At 41.1% G+C, this 17,163-nt stretch overlaps 1 non-coding gene across 1 annotated transcript; it reads right to left on the reverse strand.

Annotated features, from left to right (window-relative positions):
- LOC133802928 (small nucleolar RNA R71) lies at positions 1-107 on the reverse strand. Its single transcript, XR_009877671.1, has one exon. It is a non-coding gene; the product is annotated as a small nucleolar RNA R71 (small nucleolar RNA).
- Positions 108-17,163: the final 17,056 nt, after the last annotated feature.

Consider the following 17,163-nt stretch of genomic DNA (forward strand, 5'->3'; position numbering starts at 1 on the left):
AAGTTTAGAAGTGAGATTATGTCATTTCAGCAGCTGGAAGATGAGTCCACTAGTGACGCGTGGGAAAGATTCAAAGAGCTTTTAAGAAAATGTCCACACCACGGTATCCCACACTGTATACAGATGGAGACCTTCTATAATGGCCTCAATGCAGCTTCTAGAATGGTATTGGACGCTTCAGCCAATGGAGCCATTCTTTCCAAGTCTTACAACGAAGCATTTGAGATTTTGGAAAGGATCGCAAGTAATAACTATCAATGGTCAAACACTAGAGCTCCTACAAGTAGGAAGGTGGCGGGAGTTCTTGAAGTAGATGCACTAACGGCTCTAACAGCTCAAATGGCCTCAATGACCAACATCTTGAAGAATATGAGTTTGGGAGGAAGTATTCAGCCGGCTGCTGCCATTCAAAGTGCAGAAGTGTCATGCGTGTACTGTGGGGACGGGCATACTTTTGAGAATTGCCCTTCAAATCCAGCCTCAGTTTGTTATGTGGGAAATCAGAATTTCAACCGCAACAACAACCCATATTCGAACACTTACAATCCAGCATGGAAGAATCATCCTAATCTGTCATGGGGGGGTCAAGGAGCAAGTTCAAGTACATCACCAGCACAAGGAAGACAAGCATATCCACCAGGTTTTTCACAGCAGCCAAGACCTTCACAACATGTTCAAAACTCCCAGCCGAACTCTTTGGAGAATCTAATGAGGGAGTATATGGCTAAGAATGATGCAGTAATACAGAGCCAAGCAGCTTCTCTTCGTAATCTTGAGATGCAGCTCGGCCAGCTAGCCAATGAAATGAAAACTAGGCCGCAAGGATCTTTGCCTAGTGATACAGAAAATCCAAGGAGAGATGGGAAAGAACACTGTAAAGCTATTCAGCTGCGGAATGGTAAAAATCTGGGAAATTCTGAGGAAATACAGGGTAGTGGAGAGCCCACTTCAATCCAAAGTGAAGGAGAAACAAGTAACAAAACTGCCCAGGAAATTGCTGAAACTGGCCCAGTTGCTACAGCAAGGGGTCAGCAAACTGCTCCAGTAAATTCTGGTCCTAAACCGCCCCTTCCATTTCCGCAGCGATTTCGCAAACAACAACAGGATGGTCAGTTCAGAAAGTTTTTGGATGTACTGAAACAGTTGCACATTAATATCCCCTTGGTCGAAGCATTGGAGCAAATGCCGAATTATGTCAAGTTCTTAAAGGATATTTTGACAAAGAAAAGGCGATTGGGGGAGTTTGAAACTGTGGCTCTCACAGAAGGATGTAGCGCGATGTTGAAAAGCAAGATCCCTCCTAAGTTAAAAGATCCTGGCAGTTTCACGATTCCGTGTTCTATTGGAGGTAGAGATGTTGGAAGAGCATTATGCGATTTGGGCGCTAGCATCAACCTTATGCCTATGTCAATCTTCAAAAAGTTGGGTATTGGTGAAGCACGACCCACTACCGTTACATTACAGCTTGCGGACAGATCTATGGCTCATCCCGAGGGCAAGATTGAAGATGTGTTAGTTCAAGTGGATAAATTTATATTTCCGGCGGATTTCATCATTTTAGACTATGAAGCGGATAGAGAGGTGCCTATAATCTTGGGTAGGCCTTTTCTTGCTACAGGGCGTACTCTTATTGACGTGCAAAATGGTGAACTTACCATGAGGGTGAATGACCAACAAATCACCTTTAGTGTGTTTAAAGCTATGAAATTCCCGGATGAAGTGGAAGAATGCTCTAGAGTTGACGTTGTTGATACTTTGGTAGCTGAGAAGTTCAATAAAAGGGTGGAAAAAGCTGCTATGGGAACCCAGATTTTTGGAGATGAGGAGGAGTATAGCAGTGAAGATGAAGAGATGCTTACATGGGTAGATTCTTGCCAACCAACCAAGAAATTTAGTAAGGTGTTTGAAACTCTAAATCTGCCAGAAAAGCACTTTCAGGCCCCTAAACCATCTGTTGAAGAACCACCCCAGCTGGAGTTAAAGCCACTGCCAAGTCATTTAAAGTATGTGTACTTGGGCGACAATGATACTTTACCTGTGATAATATCTAGCTGTCTGGAGTCTGTTGCTGAAGAGGCATTGCTGAAACTGCTGAAGCAGCATAAAAGGGCGATTGGATGGACAATGGCTGATATTCAAGGGATTAGTCCAGCGCTTTGTATGCATAAAATCTTGCTGGAATCTGATTGTACTAGTTCTGTGGAGCAGCAAAGGCGTTTGAATCCAGTAATGAAAGATGTAGTTCGAAAAGAGGTCATTAAGTGGCTTGACTATGGGATTATTTATCCAATTTCTGACAGCAAGTGGGTGAGTCCTGTCCAATGTGTTCCGAAGAAAGGGGGCGTTACAGTAGTTACTAATGATAACAATGAGCTTATTCCCACTCGTACAGTCACCGGATGGCGGGTTTGCATGGATTACAGAAAACTCAACAAGGCCACTAGAAAGGATCATTTCCCTTTGCCCTTCATCGACCAAATGTTGGACCGCTTGGCGGGAAAGGAGTTCTTCTGTTTTCTTGACGGGTATTCTGGGTATAATCAAATTTCTATAGCGCCGGAGGACCAAGAGAAGACCACTTTCACCTGTCCATACGGCACATTCGCTTTTAGAAGAATGCCTTTCGGTTTGTGCAATGCACCGGCCACATTTCAGCGGTGCATGATGGCGATTTTTTCAGATATGGCTGAGAGTATTTTGGAGATATTCATGGACGATTTCTCCGTCTATGGGGATTCATTTGAAGGTTGCTTGGAGAATTTAGAAAAAGTCTTAAAGAGGTGTGAAGAAACTCATCTAGTGTTGAACTGGGAAAAATGCCAGTTCATGGTGCAAGAAGGCATTGTGTTGGGGCATAAAGTGTCTAGCAAGGGGATAGAGGTTGACAAGGCTAAACTGGAAGTTATTGAGAAACTACCAGCCCCTACCACAGTAAAAGGCATTAGAAGTTTCCTCGGTCATGCTGGCTTTTACAGGCGTTTTATCAAGGATTTTTCGAAGGTGTCCAAACCTTTATGCAGCTTGCTGGAGCAAAATAGGCCTTTTGATTTTACTGATGAATGTCAAGAGGCATTTCTGAGATTGAAGTCAGCCCTTGTTACAGCACCAGTGATCACAGCTCCTGACTGGTCTCTACCTTTTGAACTTATGTGCGATGCTAGCGACTTCGCTATTGGGGCTGTTCTTGGGCAGCGGAAGAACAAAATTTTTCATTCTATTTACTATGCAAGCAAAACATTGGTGGATGCCCAGATTAATTACACTACAACAGAAAAAGAGCTGCTGGCCGTGATCTTTGCCTTTGAAAAATTTCGCTCCTATCTTGTGGGGACTAAAGTTATTGTGTACACGGACCACTCCGCTATCAAGTATTTGATAGCCAAAAAGGATTCTAAACCGAGGCTTATACGTTGGGTTCTCTTGCTGCAAGAATTCGATTTAGAAATCCAAGATAGGAAAGGCACTGAAAATCAAGTAGCGGACCATTTATCAAGGCTGGAATCAAGCACTTACAGCAGCAATTCAGAGGAAAAATTGCAGATTCAAGACACTTTTCCTGATGAGCAATTGCTGGCTGTGGAACAAGAGGAAGTACCATGGTATGCGGATATCGTGAACTTTTTAGTTGGGGGCGTGTATCCACCAGATTTTACCAAACAGCAGCTCAAAAAGTTCCTACATGATGTCAGATTTTATTGTTGGGATGAACCTTACTTATATAAACAGTGCCCAGATCGAATAATGCGAAGATGTGTCCCAGGAAGTGAAGTTTCCAGCATTTTAGAGAGCTGCCATTCAGCCCCTTATGGTGGTCATTTTGGTGGGCAACGAACTGCTGCCAAAATATTTCAGTCAGGATACTATTGGCCTTCTATTTTCAAGGATGCCCATAATTTTGTTCAACATTGTGATCGCTGCCAGCGAGTGGGCAATATCTCCGCTAGGAATGAAATGCCTCTTAATTGCATTTTGGAGGTGGAATTGTTTGACGTGTGGGGTATCGACTTTATGGGTCCCTTCCCGCAATCTTTTGGGAATCTCTACATTCTAGTGGCGGTGGATTATGTATCGAAATGGGTAGAGGCAATTGCTAGTCCGACAAATGATGCTAGAGTGGTTATGAAGTTCCTTCATAAACATGTGTTTACAAGGTTTGGGACACCTAGAGCCTTGATTAGCGATGAGGGAACACACTTCGTGAACAAAGTCTTGGCTGCCCTCTTGGCAAAGTACAGTGTTAAACATAAAATTGCCACTGCCTATCACCCACAGACCAACGGGCAAGCTGAAATATCGAATCGAGAAATTAAAGGCATTTTGGAGAAAGTTGTAAATCCAAGCAGAAAGGATTGGTCCCAGCGCCTAGACGATGCACTTTGGGCTTACCGGACAGCTTATAAAACTCCACTAGACATGTCCCCTTATCGCCTAGTTTATGGGAAGGCATGTCATCTTCCTGTAGAATTAGAGCATAAGGCGTTTTGGGCGTTGAAGAAGTTAAATTTGGATCTTGTAGTGGCTGGAGAAGCAAGAAAGTTGCAACGGAATGAATTAGATGAGATGCGGCTGTTTGCTTATGAAAACGCCAAGCTATATAAAGAGAAAACAAAGAGGTGGCATGATCAAAGAATTAAGGAGCGGGTGTTTGAAAAGAACCAGAAGGTTTTGTTGTTTAATTCCAGGTTGAAACTGTTTCCTGGCAAGCTAAAATCCCGTTGGTCGGGCCCCTTCACAGTGACTAAAGTCTACCCCTTTGGAGCTGTTTTAATTCGCGAAGATCAGTCTGGGAGGGAGTTCACAGTTAAAGGACAGCGGCTGAAGCATTATTTTGGTGGGGAGGTTGACAGAGAAAAGACCTCCGTCAATCTGAAGGATGTTTGAAGGAGATAGGCTATGGGTTGCCATGTATTTCTTGTAGCACATTTGGGCAACCCATGAGTGAAAGAGACAGTTGTAAATAAATAAAGTTAAATTCTGGAAGGAAGTCAGGATCTGGAAAATTTGGAATCTGGGAAAGATATTAAGTTTGGGGTGTAGAAGTATTGCCCAGTTGCTATAGCAATTCGTTTAGCAATTGCTGGGCAGCAATTTGTCAAAGCTGGGTTCAAAAGCGAGAAGTCTCGGGCTCGAAGCTGGGGTACTTGGGTCTGTGTGAATTAAAGGGCACGTGATCGAAAAGAAAGAGACATTTTAAGTGAGCCAATGATTGGGAGATAAGTAGTCAATCAGTGGGCTTATTTAAAGAATTAGTGGGACCATTTACCTAAGCCTTTTTTCTCTTCTTGCAATTTTGGGAATTGCCCGTGGAAGTCAATGAATTAAAGAATCAAGACAAAAAGAGGTCCATTTGGAAATTTTGTTTTTTTTTGGAAGTAATTAGTCAAGTCAAAAAGGGCCCCATACATTTTCAATTCGGCCAGACCAAAGAATTGGGTTTTTGGGCTGGCTTGGATAAGTCAACTGGGCCCCTGGTCCACTTTGACCCTGACATACGCCGTGGCCCACTACATTTCACCATACCCTTCTGCATCTTCTTCCCTTGGCACCAAAAACAGCAGCCGCCCCTCTCCACATCCAGCTCCGTCGCATCAACCCGAACCACCACATCCCTCGACCCACTTGCCATATCCACCGTCCTCAACCCGACCCAGACCACGAACCACCTCACATCAACAGTCACCGCCCATACATCCCCCACAACCCGACCACTCACACGGCCACTTCCGGCAAACCAGGCAGACCGAGCCAGCTGCTGCGAAAACACCACACGCATTCACAGCCGCAAGATCCCAGTCGTACGCCGCCTCTGCCCATTGACGTACACCCGAGCCCCTTGCCGTACTACATCGATCTCCACCACTCAGTAAGTCGTTTTCCCTTGTTTACTCGTCCCAACATACGAACCATTCTCAGCCTAACTACCATACACAACCATTCATTTCCAACATTACCCAGAAATCAATCATCAACCCAACATTGGGTGCCCTCAACCCAGCAATATCAAGCCCTCTGCCCGAACCAATTGCGTGCCCCTCAACCCAGCCGAAGCTATTTTCTTTCACCATCCACAAATGCCGAGAATTAAATCAGTTGCTAACAGAGAGAAAGGCAAGAGGAGGCAGTTTACTGAAGTGGCCAAGTTCTATTGCCCAACTGCAGAGGCAAAGTACAACAATCAGGTTGTTCATCGTGAGTTGTACGTGGAGCGGGGCCTTGTGGCAGATTCAGAGGGCCTTCAAGAGTTACCCGAATGGTTACAGGAAACAATTGCTGACAGGGGTTGGGCTAAAGTTGTTATGACACCGGAGCCAGCTATCACCGAAGTTGTTCGCGAGTTCTACGCGAATTTCTTATCTCAAGAATGGCCCACCATTGTCATAGTGCGTGAAGTGCCAGTCTCATTCACTGCAGAGGCAATTAATAACCTGTTTGGGCTCGAGACAGGGCAGTGTGTGTTCTCCAAGAACAGAGGAGAGATTCGGGGGATGAGTTGGTTGAAGTAATGGAAAATGTCGCTCCAGGTGATGTCTGGGATGTCGATGAACAGGACAACCTGCGGCTTCGACGAACAGATTTAGAGCACGAGCTGAAGTGTCTCTATTCCTTTGTGCAAACCACTTTATGCCCAACTTCGCACGATTCCACTGTTAGCAAAGCCCGAGCTTTCATGTTATACTGCCTTCGGAAGGGGTTACCAGTGGATGTTGGCACAGTCTTAGCGCGAGAAATTTTTGAGTGCGCGCAGAGGGGCAAAGGGAAGTTGTTTTTACCAGCCACTATTACTGCCTTATGTAGAGATGCTGGTGTGCCGGTATGGCCCGAAGAGGGGCTGTTGCATCCTAGAGCAGCAGTGAGTTTTGGCCCGGCTCGAGCTTCGAGGACTCATCGTGCCTCTGCCTCCTCCTCAGTGCATGACCCTGCTGCCCCTGTCGACAGTGCCCTCATGGAGCGGTTTACTCAGTACGAGATGATGCAGCACCAAATGCATCATCGGCAGAGCGAGCTATGTGACAGAATGCAAGCATTTTGGCAGTACGAGCAGCAAAGAGACGGCATCGTGGAGCGTACTTTCAAAAAGCTAACTCCCAGGACGGTTCCACAATTTCCACAGTTCCCGCAGCAACTCCTCGACCCATGGACGGACTACTCTGCCCCTGCGCCCAATCCGGAGGTTCCCGATGAGGACTCCGAGTAGAGGGGGTTCCCTTTCCTATTAACTATTTTTTTTTTTTTTTTTTAAGTTTCTGTTCTGTGTTATGTTGTTTTAGTTTTATGTTCTGTGTAGGTTTTGTTGTTAGTGTGTGTTTTTGTGTTGTCTTGTTGTTGTTTGTGTACTCTAGTGTGTCATTGAGAGGTTTAAAATATATTCCTATGGCCTAGTGTTCTGCTCGATGATGATCCATTCATTCCATGCATGTTGCTGCCTGGTTTTATATGTTGCCTCTGCTTGTTAAGTTGCTGGATATCATGGATGTTTCCTTTTAGTCTCTCCTCAATAGTTTTATACTTTTGTTTTCCCACCATACTTTGAATTTTTCAAATGACTGCTGCATATGTAATTTTAGCATCTAGAATTGGTTAGTGCATTTCCTTGAGGCGAAATCCTAGCTAGACTTATCCCTTAGAAATGATTTAGGCCATCTTTGGACGCTTGAGCCTTTCTAGCCTCCCTTATACGAATATTTTCCCTTAGTCACCCAATTTTTGAGCCAATTAGCCTATTTTTGTGTTCAACCCGATCATGCATACCCATTACCCCTACAATACACTTTCCATACATGTCCCAACTTAATTGCTCTCACTTGTCAGAAATTGATTTTCATGCTAAGTTTGGGGTGAGTGTGGTGAGTGTAGCTTGTGGCGAGCTAATTCATGATTACCCTTTTAGCCACATTGGGGACAATGTTGGGTTGTAAGTTTGGGGTGGGGAATTAGCTCACAAGGCGTACCATTATATACTATCAAGCATATTCTCTTGCTATCTATCATATAATTGTATTATAGTGTTATCTTTCTTGTTTTGAATATGTTTAGTCAAAAAATAAAAAAATAAAAAAATAAAAACAAAATATACAGTAAATGAAATATCAGAAAAAAAAAAAAAAAAAAAAAAAAAAAAAAAAAAGAGATAAGAATAAAAATAGCAGGAGAATTATATTACAACAACATGTCTTTGTGAGTAGAAAACGTTTAGGGAAGTAATTCAAGAGAGATAAATCATGAGGGAGAGGCTCGGTTTTTGACAAGTGAGGTGGTTAGGTTTAAGCTAGTAAAAGACATCCTTTACCATACCCTAGCCCAAGCCTTACATTACAAGCTTAGTAAAGTCCTATTGATTGAGGGGATAAGTTTAGACTACATTAGTGGAGAGGAGTGCACTAATTCAACTTATGGAGCTATAATGAATGAAAAAATCAAAGGGTAGTTGTAGAGAAATTCAAGGTTAGGTGGGATGCACTTGTATACACTATTGATTAGGTGACTTTGGGGAGATATTAGTGATATCCAGTGAGCTAAATTTGAGAAGGGCAGCATATACGGTTAAGGCAGAAACACTTCGCTATTCCACTTAATTCCATTTTTCTGAGAGCAACATGTTCACTAGGCCATTTTGAATCTTTTGGATCTCTCATCTGTTAAGTTGTGTATTTTATTTTGTTTATTGTGTTTATTTTTGTGTCATCATTACTCGAGGACGAGCAATAGGCTAAGTTTGGGGTGTTGATAACTCTAGGATTTAGAGTTATTTTCACATCTTTAAACTTAATTTTTGAACCAAACAAAAGAGTAATGAGTTTTTATTTCTTGTAATTGTGTTCAATTTAGTGTGTCTGTGTAGCTAGGGACCTTGTGTTTGCATTGTCATATTTTTCAGTGTTTTTTATGTAAATTTCTGTGTTGTATTAATCAGGAAAGGGAAGCTTACAAAACAGGAGCTGAGGGAACTGTAAATCAAAGGGAAATGTTGCTGAAAAGGGGAGGATGCTAACTCAACAATGCTGTAGCAGTCAGTCTTAGCAATTAAACTGAAGCTAGAGAAAAAGGACTTCGTGAAAACAATGCTCCAGCTGGATTAAATGAAGTAGAAAGGTGGCAAGTGTACTGAGTACTGAGTCAGCTGAGTATGTGGGACAAAGTACATGTAGGCAAATGATCTGGATTGTCCAATTAGGGTAAAGGAAAGTACCCTAGAATTAAAGGAGGGGCCGTATTATTCTCGGATGGACCATTTTAGAAGGAGAGAGAACTTCTGGCTAAGTACAGAGGAGGTTTCAGGGAGAAGATTTGAGAAGAGTACGACCAAAAGAGAAGAAAGAAGGCTGATGCCATAAGGGGGATTTGAGCTCACAACTCATTCGTCCTACACCATCTCTTTCTTTTTGTATTAATTTCATCTAATTTCTGCAAACTCCATGGATTACTTCTGTATTATTTTCATGTTTAAGTTTGCAACTATGAACTAATTTCTTAAGGGCTAGGGTGATTATGAACCCTCAAGTATGAACTCAATATACAAATGCAATGGCTAAGTGATTATGTCTTTGTTCAATTGAATGTGCTTTACTGTTATTGACTGTTAATTATTGGCCATTTTTAGCATGTGCTAAGCTAGATCTAACTTGGAAGAGGGAAGTCTAGCTGAACCCATTCAATTGATGCAAGAGATTCATCTAGTTTTAGGTGATTGTGAGTAGTAGAATAGGAATGTTTTGCTACCTTGCATAACGTCAGATTTGATGCTTAATTGAATGTTTATAATCTGGTTTCATGCAGGAATGTATAGAAGGGGAGTATAGACATTAGATTGCACGTTTTGGGAAAAACTTGCTGGGTTTTACGAAATTTGTTAACACTGTCATAATTGCTAACCCATTGCTGTAACAACTGGAACGAACCGAGGGGAATTAATCACCCGAACCCATTTTTCTTATATCTGAAAACCACCCAGTATTTTGTCATTTTAATCTCTGATTTTTGGTTTAATTCCTTTGTTTGTCTAAAATTATTTTCAGAGTTAATTACCCACTCTTTCCTTTGTTTTGGTTACTATTTTATAAGTTGTTTTTGGTTGATTTTACATTAATTTAGTTGAAAAGTCCCTGTGGAGACGAACTTTGATACATTATCACTGTATTACTTGTTGTCGATTGTGTATACTTGCGCATATTTTAATCGTTAGAAAATTCACAACAGTCCCATACAAAAAAACATTGGGATTTGGAATTAATTGTATTGAAGATCGATGTGTTAGAATTTGAAATCTTATAGGCAATAGCCTTCCCCATTGTATGGATGATCTGAAAAAGGTTGAAATGGTGACTTTTTTAGAGCCACTAGAGAGACAGGATGAGGCTGGCTACACCTACAAAGCAGACATAAAAGAGCCACAATTCCACTCATATATTATTTCTCCGATAAATTGGATTCTCTATCACTATGCACGTTAGTACCCTTTTTTGTGTTATATTATTTTATAATATAATGTAATGTTATATTATTTTATAATATAATGTTTAGATTAAATAATGTGACACAGTGTCACATATTGTAACATATAATAGAGAATTATAATATTTAGATATATGAGAATATCCAAATATGTAACATATTTGGTGTTACAAATTGAGTTATAAATTTGTAACTTCCAAATATTGCACATTATTATGTAGATTTGTTGTTAAACAATATTGAGATGAATTTTTTAAAGTCATATGTGAAATGGCAGTTAGAGATATGATTTTTACCCCCAATAATGTGTCTTGGGGGTCACAAAATCAATTGGGAGTAGATTGGAATCGTTGGGAAAAACCGCACATTTTTGTGTGCTGAATTTGGTCAGTGGTCGTGGCCAGGAATGTTGGTGGCTAAATTACCACCAACTTGGAGGAGATATAGGGATAAAATCCTTCATAAAAATGAGGATTATTCTTTGGAGGAAATCTAAAATCATATTCAAATTGAGGAGGAATCGATATGTAGAGATAAACTTGTGGAGGGGTCAAATGGAGAGGCTTCCAAAGCAAATGCGATGTCACAACCAAAACATGCCAAAAACAAAGGGAAAGGAAAGGAAGGTAATGACACATCCTTGGGTCCAAGAAGAAACCCAAACAAGTTTAAGGGCGAGAAAGGTCCTTGCTTTGTGTGTGGGGAAAAGGGTCAATATGCTAGAGAGTGTAGGCATAGAAAAGACGAACAAGGACCTAAGGTAAATGCAACTCAAGAGGAGAATATAGTTGCTACCCTTAGTTAGGTGAATGCAGTCCAAGGCAAGGTGAAAGGGTGGTGGTATGATACATGTGTCACCGTCCATGTCACCTATGACAAATAATTGTTCAAGTCATTTGAAGAGTCAAAGGGCGACCATGAGATTCAAATGGGCAATGAGAGCAAATCCAAGGTACTTGGGAAAGGTACCATTGAAATCTTTTTCACCGCCGGCAAGAAAGTAACATTAGTGAATGTACTTTATGTTCCCGAAATGAGTAGAAACTTGGTAAATGATAATTTGCTTGGCAAGCTAAGCATTAAAGCCGTTTTTGAGTCCGGTAAACTCATTCTTATGTATTTTTGGGAAAGGGGTACTCTTGTTAGGGTGTGGTTAAGTTGTGCACCAATAATGTAACTTTCACTATTATCAATAAAAATGCTAATTCCGCCTATATTGTTGAGTATGATTCTTTATTTTTGTGGCATCTTAGACTATCTCATATAGGTTTTTCAGCCATGAAAAGAGTTGTAAAATGTGGTATGATTGAATGCAATATTAAAAAATATGGTGAATGTGAAACATGTGTTAAGGCAAAAATGATTAAGAAACCATTTCTTAGTGAACAAAGATCATCTAATTTACTAAATTTAATCAATAGTGATCTTGGTGAATTAAATGGTGTTTTAACTAGAGGGGGTAAAATGTATTTTCTTACTTTTATAGATGATTTTAGTAGATGTAGATATGTGTTTCTTTTAAATAATAAAGATGAAACTTTTGATGCTTTTAAAATATGTAAATTAGAAGTTGAAAATCAACTTAATAAAAAGATAAGGTGCTAAGAAGTGATAGAGGAGGAGAGTACTTCTCTAATGAATTCAATACATTTTGTGAACAAAATGGTATAATTCATGAGTGCACTGCACCTTATACACCACAACACAATGGTGTTGCCGAAAGGAAAAATAGGACTTATCTAGAGATCATAAATTCTATGTTGGTGTTTTCTAAGTTGATATTCAACTTATGGGGTGAAGCATTTTTAACCGTTTGTCACATTCTTAATCGAATACCGATGAAGAAAAATGAGATATCTCCATATGAGTTATGGAAAGGAAGAAAACCCAACATAGGGTACTTCAAAGTGTGGGGGTATCTTGCATATTGCAAGAAAAACGAAGCTAATAGAATAAAGTTAGGATCAAGAGCCATAAAGTGTGCTTTTGTTTGTTATGGCAACAATAGTAAAGCTTATAGGCTATTAGACTTAGAGTCTAATATTTTGATTGAATCTAGAGAAGTTGAATTCTTTGAGAACATGTTATGTGACAACAATTCTCAAGCTTCAACACTCTAAAGGATAATTTGTTATATGAGAACAATTCTCAAGCATTTACATCCAAAAGTGATTCTCGAGAGGAGAATTCTCAAATGAATATAGAGCAACCCATTGAACTTAGAAGAAGTCAAAGGGTTAGAAAGGAGAAAAGTCTAGGATTGGATGAGATAGATTCTCAACAAATTTAATTCTACCTGGTAGAAGGAAACAGAGAGGAAGTCATTAGGAAAATTCCTATTGTACTTCTTGTTGAGGATGATCCTAAGACTTATAGAGAAGCCATGCAATCAAGAGATAGTGCGTTTTGGAAATAAGCCATCAATGATGAGATCGATTCCATTCTTTCCAACAACACTTGGGAATTGGTAGACCTCCCACCCGGGTCTAAGCCAATTGGGTGTAAGTGGGTATTTAGGAGAAAATACCACACTGACGGCACTATCGAAACCTTTAAAGCTAGATTAGTAGCTAAATGGTTTAGCCAAAAAGAGGATATCGATAATTTCAATACCTATGCGCCTGTTGCAAGAACAACTTCTATAATAATTTTGTTCGGTATGACTTCTATACACAACTTGTATGTTCATAAATGGATGTCAAAATGACATTCCTTAATGGTGACCTCAATGAGGAGGTCTATATGGAACAACCCGAATGGTTTGTCCTACTAAGATATGAACATAAAGTATGTAGACTTGTAAAATCATTGTATGGATGGAAACAAGCTCCTAAGCAACAGCATGAGAAATTCGATCAAGCCATCATGTCTAATGGGTTTTAGGCATAACAATGGAGACAAGTGTTTGTATTCCTAAACTTGTAAGGGATATGTGATCATTGTTTGCTTATATGTGGATGACATGCTTATTTTAAGTGATAGCATTAAAGGAATAAAGGAAATGAAGAGGTTTCTATCATCGACCTTCAAGATGAATGATCTTGGAGAAGTTAACACCATACTTGGTATCAAAGTGAAGAAACATAGTGGGGGTTTTGCATTAGGGCATGCCCACTATGTTGAGAAAGTATTGAACAAATTTAACAATATCAAGGTTAAAGATGTCAATACTCCATTCGATCATAGTGTAAAATTAGAGAAGAATGAAGGAAGATCATTGGCTCAATTTGAGTACACTAGTGTAATGCCCTATTTCCTTAGAGCCGTTACTAAGTGAGTTTTAAGACAAAACAGTGTGCAATGAACTCGCTAACCAAGGTTTTGAAACAAAAGTGTGACTAATTAAAAGTTAGGGCTGTAATCTTTGAAAATGCGTCGTTTTCTTTAAAACTTCCAGTATTAAACATTTGGGATCCCAAAATAAGGTTTGAAAACTATTTACATCTTGAAATAAGTTTACAGTTGATCAGTTATAAAAATCATAGATTATTACAGCCATTTTCGAATAAACCCCCAACCAAAGCAGTCGGGCAGGCCAAACATGTATGCGTCGCTTCACGCTCTCCGTACTCATGGTTGGTTGACTCAGTCATTGCCCTTACCTGCAACACAGAGCACCCGTGAGCCGAAGCCCAGCAAGAAAACTCATGCAGAACATAACATATGCAATTTATACAGTTTATCATATCAGATAATCCACAGATAAACAAGTCAACCATTAGACTAAGCAAACACGGCCATGCCGCCCCAGAAGCCTTACCAAAGCCTGGGGTCTCGGTCCTCACCGTAGGGATATCACATGTATCCCCTGGGTCCTACCCTGACTATAAGCATCCCATGTGCTAAGTGTTACTTCCGGCCCCGCTGCCGTTCTCGGCCATAGCCGTTCATTTCACTATAATCACACATATAGTATATCTCAAAATAACATTCAAACAAATATCAATTCATTTAAATCTGCACCCTAACATGTAATGCAATATAGGGCCGTGCCCCGCAATCACACTATGGGCCTATGCCCCATCCTACGGGTGTTATAGTTTTCTTACCTTTCCAATCAATAGCTTAGATCACCTGACTCCTTGAGCACGATCCCACTCGAGCCTTAGCGCACACCTAGGCATAAACATAGGTCAAAGTCAACACCAAACCCCAAGTCTGAATGCCTAGCCTCGGGACCAATCCCGAGCCCCCGGGAAGTCCTAAATCCCCAAAACAAAGTGGCGGAATCGAGCCCCGAACCCTAGGTCAAAATCCCTCATTAAAAACCCAAAAATCACTGCTCTAACAGCGCAAGTAGCCTCTCTGACAAAGCAGTTACAACAGAGCAGTGTATCTGCTAATGCGGTTCAGATGGCAATGAGGTGTGAAATGTGTGGTGGTGCTCATTCTGTCGATCAGTGCCCTATCTGTATGAATAATAACACCCCAATGGATCATGCTCAAGTTAAAGCGGTGGGAAACTTTCAAAGGCCGCTCAATAATCCATTCTTCAACAACTACAATCCTGGGTGGCGAAATCATCCCAATTTTTCGTGGAAGAATAATCAAGGCCAACAACCTTAGTTTCAGGGCCAATTTCAGAATAACATGCCTCAGCCACCTATGAATCAAGCTTCATCATCACAACAGCTTAGGCCTCAACAATCAATGCCTCAACCTGAGAAGCCTAATGAACTGCAAGCTGCCTTGTTGACTCTTACTAATACTCAGACTCAATTTATGACTGAGACCAGATCCTCTATTCGAAACCTTGAGACATAGGTTGGGCAGTTGGAAAATATGCTTAATAACAGACCCCAGGGAAACTTGCATAGTAATACTGAAGTCAACCCCAAAGAGCAAGTTCAGGCAATTACTCTGAGGAGTGGAAAGCAAACTGAGCAGTCTAGACCTCCACAGGCAGTGGTTCAAAATAAAGAGATGGGTGAACAGTCTGATTCAGAGAGGGTTACTGAAGACCATCAACAGTCAGAACAGAGTCCGCCAGTTGTTATTGAGCAGCCAGTTAGAGTTCCATACCCTCAGAGGCTTAGAAAGACTACACTTGATAAACAGTTTTCTAAGTTTCTTGAGGTGTTTAAAAAGCTGGACATAAACATTCCTTTTCCTGAGGCCTTGGAGCAGATGCCCAGTTATGTTAAGTTCATGAAAGAGATTCTGTCAAAGAAAAGGAGAATGGAGGACTATGAGACTGTAGCACTCACTGAAGAGTGCAGTGCGATTTTACAACGGAAGCTACCCCAAAAGCTGAGAGATCCGGGGAGTTTCACTATACCTTGCACCATTGGCAAGTTTGAATGTAAGCACGCCTTATGTGATCTGGGGGCAAGTATCAATCTGATGCCCTTATCTGTGTTTAAAAGACTTGGTTTGGGGGAGGCAAAACCAACAACTGTCACTTTACAACTCGCAGACTGATCGTTAACACATCCACGAGGTATTATTGAGGATGTTCTTGTGAAGGTGGATAAGTTCATATTTCCAGCTGACTTTATTGTTTTGGACTTGGAGGAGGACACAGATGTCCCGATTATTCTCGGTAGGCCATTTCTAGCCACAGGCCAAGCTCTTATTGATGTTCACAAAGGAGAGCTTAAGCTTAGTGTTCAAGGAGATGAGGTGGTCTTTAATGTGTTCAAGTCTATGAAGTATCCGGTGGCTAGTGACAGTTGCTTTAGTGTGGATGTGATAGAAAAGGCAATCTCCAAGAGAAGGGTGAGCAGTGATGCCTTAGAGGCAGTATTATTGGGTGATGAGGGCGATGATGATGATGATGCTGAGATCAGAGAATGTGTAAACTGGATCAACTCCTTCTTACCATATTGGAAGAAGTTTCAAGAATTAGTAGATGTGACTGATAAACCGCAAACCTCCATTCAGCAGCCACCGCCGTTGGAATTAAAGGTCCTCCCAGATCACTTGCGCTATGCTTATTTGGGAGAGAATGAAACTTTACCTGTCATTGTGTCAGTTGACCTATCAAAGGTAGAATTGGAGAAACTGTTGAGGGTTCTAAGGGAGCATAAATTGGCCATTGGGTGGACCTTGGCAGATATTAGAGGAATCATCCCATCGACAGTGCTGCATAAAATTTTGTTGGAGGAGAATAGCAAGCCATCCATAGAGGCCCAAAGAAGACTCAATCCAGCTATGAAGGAAGTAGTGTTGGAGCAAATTCTTAAATGGTTGGATGTTGGGGTAATTTACCCAATCTCTGATAGTGCATGGGTGAGCCCTGTGCAAGTGGTACCTAAGAAGGGTGGAATGACTGTGGTGAAAAATGAGAACAATGAACTCATTCCAACCAGAACTGTAACAGGGTGGCGGATTTGTATAGACTACCGCAAGCTCAATAAGGCAACAAGGAAGGATCATTTTCCTTTGCCTTTCCTTGATCAGATGCTCGATAGATTGGCGGGCCATAGCTACTACTGTTTCTTGGATGGGTATTCTGGGTATCATCAGATCGCTATTGCACCAGAGGATCAAGAGAAAACAACCTTTACATGTCCTTATGGCACATTTGCTTTCAGGAGAATGCCATTTGGACTATGCAATGCTCCTGCAACATTTCAATGGTGCATGATGGCCATATTTTCAGACATGGTAGACCGGTGTATTGAGATATTCATGGATGATTTCTCTGTTTTCTGCTCATCATTCGACCTCTGTTTGGGTCACTTGGAGAACGTGCTGCGTCGTTGTGAGATG

The sequence above is a fragment of the Humulus lupulus genome, chromosome 9 (genome assembly GCF_963169125.1).
Source record: "Humulus lupulus chromosome 9, drHumLupu1.1, whole genome shotgun sequence".
In the NCBI taxonomy this organism is placed as follows: domain Eukaryota; kingdom Viridiplantae; phylum Streptophyta; class Magnoliopsida; order Rosales; family Cannabaceae; genus Humulus; species Humulus lupulus.